We start from the raw sequence: 6,000 nt of genomic DNA on the forward strand, positions 1-6,000 counted from the left end.
GTTCTAGCGAGTGAAAATACCATTAATTTTATTCACATCAATAATTACTTTTACTTACAAAAATAAGTACTTGAGAAAATAACTAAAAGTAAAAGTTCTTATGAACAAAAATAAATATTATTGTGAAGAAATGTAATATATTATTAAAACATTACCTTTTATCATATTAATGGTTACTTAGGGCTGTAAACGAGCCAAGCTACTCGTGAGCTATTCGACGTTTGACTCGATAAAAGCTCGTTCGGTAATTTAATGAACAGCTCGTTAGCTAAACAAACCAAGCTTGAGCATGACGATGCTCGGCTCGTTAGCTCGTGAACAAGCTCGTGAAGTGATTTATCTTAAAAACATAAAATTATTCATTAAATGTCTTACTATATTTTATACTATATGTAGTAATATTTGGATTAAGTATCTAATTAACATCATTTATTTACAAGAAAATAGTAAATATATTATATTTTTGTGAATAAAATAACTTATATATTTGAAAATTAACTTATGTATCAGGAAAATAACTAAAATTTTAAATAAAAATTTAAATTTAAAAAGCTCGATTAGGCTCGGCATTGTATTCGACTCGATTAAAGCTCGATCGATAATTAATCAAACAGCTCGATTAGCTAAACGAGCCAAGCTTGAACAAGACACTATTCGGCTCGGCTCGACTCGATTACACCCCTATGGTTACTTTTTCTTAGGACAATTTTTACTTGACTAAATAACTAAAAATATAAGTTCTAATGAGTAAAAATAAGCACTACTTTTATTCATATCAATAATTACTTTTTCGTACTATAAGAATTACTAAATCAAATAATTAACAGTACAAGTTCTAATAAATAAAAGTAACTATTATCATAAACAAATGTAATAATTTTGAAATATTTGTTCACGATAATTGTTATTTTTACTCACAATAACTTACTTTTTTAGTTATTTGTTCACACATTTTTGTCTCACTTCAATTGGCACTTTCCAAAAATAGCATGTGGTCCCTACCTTCTCTACACACATTAAACAAATGGCCCCCACCCACTTTACACACTCAACCCTTTATTCTTAATCTCCGTGCCCAAAGTAAAAGTGCCAATTGAAGTGGGACGGAGGGAGTATAAAATAATGCAAAAGAAAAACAATAAATAAAAAAACAAACGAAAAACAAAGAAAATACCATAAAGGATAAAAAAATCAAAATATATAAAAAAAAAATGCAAAAGAAAAACAATAAAAAGAAAAAAAAGTAAATATAAAAAAATACAAAAAAATGAAGATAACCGGAAAAGGAAAAAAAAAACATAAAAAAAATGGAAAAACCAGAAAAATGTTGTAAATATATCTTCTAGATATATCTTATGTGTGTTGACCAAGAAATCTCTCTAAAACCTTAGCTCCCTACTTGTATAAATAGAGGTCTCTAGTCCTCATATTGAATACGCTCAATACATATTCTCTTCTCTATTCTCTCATTTCTCTCTGGTTTATAACACGTTATCAGCACGAATCTCTAACCCTGAGTCTTTATTATCATTTATATTGAAGGTATGCCCTAGGAAAGAATCGTGTCTTTCCTGCAAGGTACTAGTAAATTTATTAAATTTGATTTTGATATTTACAATCGAATTCATTAAAATTATTTTTATTCGACTGCTTCAATTTTTTAATTAAATCTACTATTTTTACAATCGAATCGTGTCTTTCATGCCTTTATACAGTTTATTCATGCGTGTTATACATAAAATTCATGCATTTTTGCTGGTTCGTAATTCTTAAAATAAGGGTGGTGAACGCTTCTTAAAATATAAATTAGGAACCATTTTCAGCCCTTAGATCATCAAGATCTACGGTTGATTCATCACCTTGTTGGATAAATTCATGGTCCCGAGTTCGAATCCCAAAGGTAGCAAAAAATTAATTTTTTCAATTCATGCCTTTATACAGTTTATTCATGCGTGTTATACATAAAATTCATGCATTTTTGCTGGTTCGTAATTCTTAAAATAAGATTGCTCTGACACTTGTTCCATATGTTTATGCCTTTAGATCAACATTAAAAAAAAAAAAAAAACAAAAAACAAAAAAAAAAAAACCTCATGTGATTGTATTTAATTGCAGGGCAGATTCATTTTATTTAATGATTCATCAATTTTGAATTAGGATGTATTTTGACCCCTTATAACTCTTGAACCAATTTTTCATACGAATTTCTCAATTTATTGTGCATTATTAAGCTCAACTAGTATACGCCCATTCGTGTGATGCACGACGGACATCGAAATCAAACGATAAATTTAAATAAATAAATATAAACAAATACAACATATGTTTTAAAAATATATTATAATAATTAAGATCAATTACTCAATAAAATCTTGAATATAAAATTATAAATTTTCAATTTATACAAAGTGTAATGAAAATTTGCATTATGCATATTATTATATAGTATTATACATCATAATAAATATTTTCATACACAACATAAATAAAAAGTTGTAATTTTTTAATGAAGAGACAGAAAATAAAATATTTTATGTTTTTCATAACTTATTTGTTTTAAATTCGTTTTTGATTGTTTTTATACTACATTGAATTTAAGATACATATGATTATTTTTTCACGAATCAAATTTGATGACGTTTAGAAAATAAATAATAATAACATAAAAAGCAAAAAAAAAAGTGAAAAAATTGGTGGAAGAAGAGAGAAAAAAGAGAGGGAAAACATGGAGGGGAAAAACTCCTCTTTTATGTACTATATAGATTGTCAATTCTCAATCTAATATTAAATTTAATTAAGACATAATAATAACAAATATGTTGATATAAAGAAATATAAAAATTCATACAAAAATTTAATAAATCTAAATCATATTTGAAATTAATTTTTTAAGATTTAATTAATTAATTATCTATAAATATATATTAATATAAATTTCAACCTTTAAAATTTATTTTTAAGCTAAAGAGTTCTAAAATGAACAAATATAAGTCTAATCTTTTTAGTTACATTAAATTGTTATAGCAAAAAAAAATAGAAAATATTAAAAATGATGTCTAACAAAAATATAAAAAATAAAATAAAATAAATATTAAAAAATGAATGAAATAGAAAAAAAAAAATCGAACGTGTTATTCAAAGAAAGGAGGTAGGAGAGAGGAGAGGATAGATGAAAGATGAGAGAGAGAAAAAAATTGTGACTTTAAATGATAATAATTTATTTATTTTAAATTTATTTTTTATAATTTTTACATCAAATTAAACATCTTATTATTATCTTTAATTTAACATACATATAAAATATTTTATTATAAGTAAAAGTTGATAAATTTTAAAAAAGAATCAAAACAAAAAATGCAAAGTAAAGGGAGAATTTTTTGTAGAGAAAATTCGTGCATGTTTTATATATATAGATTAACTAATAGATATTTAATGAGTAAATAGTGGGATAGATTGTGGGAGAGAGAATACAGCTTTTTCATAGGAGAGAGAAAAATTAGCGGTAAAATTTTACCGTTAAACTGCTCTTTTATATTATAGGGTAAAGTACCAAATACCCCCCCCCCCCGACGTTGGCGTCCCTATCGCGTATAGCCCCCCATAGTCAGGGTCAGCGCTGTTTACTACCCTAACGTGGCAAAATCGTAGCAATTAACCCCCCGCCACTTAACGGCCCTAAACTCCGTCTGAATTTTTATTTTTTTATTTTTTTATTAAAAGTGGGGCCCTCACCAACGATTTTCAGCGGGAGACGAAGGGGTTTGGTGCTACTCCTAACATACCCAAAGGTCTTCTCCACTGCCATTTCAATTTCAAATCCGAAAAACCCTTCTCCTTCGCCGCTGCTCGTCTGTGAATTCAAACCTTGCATGCAATGGCAGAAGATGAAAAGGACGGTTCAGGGTAAGTGTGTTGCTTGAGAAAATTGCGATTTAGCTTCGTTTGTGTTTGTTAGTTCGAGCACTGATTTTTTTTGTTTTGCGTTTCAGTAACGTTTTTGAGGGCTTCTTTTTCAACTACGGGGGGTATTGGGAGAAGAAGCACGCCTGGTGTTATGAAGAGGTAAATACTGACTTTGTGGAGAGTGCAAGTATTGATTCATTGACATTCGAAATGATTGTGAAGAAATATGAAGAACTAGGCTTCCCAAATCCTAAAGCATATTTCGTGCAAGATTCGAATGAAACTTATGAGAATGGACTTTATGCTATTTACGATGAGGAATCGACGAGGAGAGTGTTGGATTTAGGTTTCATTTATGGTTGGGACGAGGTCTGTATATACATAGATCATGAGATGCTTCCTTTTCCTTCTGAATTGGTGGATAGAGTACGCGGGTTCCTAGATGAAGAAGAAAGGGTAAAGCTTGATAGGTTACAATCAAAGGGGGAGAGTGAAAAGTCGCGATTGATTCAGGGTGAAGGAGGTAAGTTTGATGGAATTCAGGGTGATGGGGATAGGATTGAGGAAATTCGGGGTGATGGGGATAGGATTGAGGGAATTCAGGGTGATGGGGATATGATTGAGGAAATTCAGGGTGATGGGGATACACTGCCTAAACAGATAGATGAAGATAGGATTAAGGAAACTCAGGGAGAGGGTAGAGATCAGAGAGGGGTAGATGCAAGAGAAGGTGATGCTTTGGTCGAGGAAGATCTTCATACTGTCAACATCATGGAGTTTGATGACATGGAAATTCAGGGAGGAGAGAACAGTGAGTGCAGTGATGAAGATGGTGAAACAGATGAAGATGAGATGGATGATGAATCAAGTGGAGAGGAAGATGAGATGGAGGATGAATCAAGTGGAGAGGAAGATGAGATGGAGGATCTTGAAGATGGTTTAGATGTAAGCTTCAAGCTTGGGCAAACTTTTGGCTCTGTCAAGGAAGCAAGGGATGCTGTCAATCTCTACGGAATAGAAGGTGGATATAGGTTGCGGTTTGTCAAGAATGAGAGTTCAAGGCTGAGAGTTGTTTGTCTGAATTCAAAGAGCTGCCCTTTTCTGTTCTATTGCTCAAAGATAGGCAATGATGGAGGCATGGCTGTGAAGACATGATGGAGACGCGTCCAAGCTAGCCAAGGACAAGATGGATCCGTTGATTATTCAAAGTGGGCCAATCACAAGAGCTAGAGCCAAAAGAATAAAGGAGTCCATGATGCTTTTAGTTGGTGAAGTTAAAGCCCAAGTCCAAGACAATTCTACATTGGGCCAAATGGTGAATATTATTCAAGTTGGTGGGCTTGATGCTACTTGAAGTTTGGGCTCATTAAGCTATCATATTTTGGAGGCCCAAATTAAAGAATAAACTCCACATTTTCGTCCAAATGGGTGCAGCCCACAAAAAGCTCATTTTAAGTTAGTTTTTTTATGTTTAATAAGTGACTTTTGGTGTCCAAGAGACATACCAAGTGTTTTGGAGTTACATTTGTGATTTTATGTGCCTTTTTAATGGTTTTAAGTAGTGGTAAGGGAGTGGGGCTCTCAAGAGACCTTTTTGAGCCTATAAATAGGCATGTAATCACTTGTATTAGGGACACCATTGATATAAACGAAAATTGCTTATGCTTAGTGAGTTGAATTCTCTTTGTTGAGTTTTTCACTTGTTTTAGAACTTATCAAGACACTTGAGCAAGGTCTTGTGGCGTTCATCCATACCGAGGTTCTTGGCTGATTATATAGCCAACGGGTCAAGGTTTCTACGCTCTTAGGGGTTGATCAAACTAGATTCTCGATCTAGGGAGTCCGCTGCCTATTCACATACGTCGGGTTCTTGGGTCATTATATCCAACGGGTCCTTCGTCCACTTCTATCCATATCATTTGGTTATCAGAGCAATCTGGTATTGATCCAAACGCTATCTTTTATTTTCTTCATCCTTTCATATATCTCTTATATTCATCTTCATTGTCCTACAACAATAGTTGCAAAAAAAAAAAAAAAAAAAATCTGCAAAGTTCCAATATATTTTTGTTTTCCATTGTTGTTACTTCATATAAA

The sequence above is a fragment of the Salvia miltiorrhiza genome, chromosome 2, assembly GCF_028751815.1.
Source record: "Salvia miltiorrhiza cultivar Shanhuang (shh) chromosome 2, IMPLAD_Smil_shh, whole genome shotgun sequence".
Lineage (NCBI taxonomy): Eukaryota > Viridiplantae > Streptophyta > Magnoliopsida > Lamiales > Lamiaceae > Salvia > Salvia miltiorrhiza.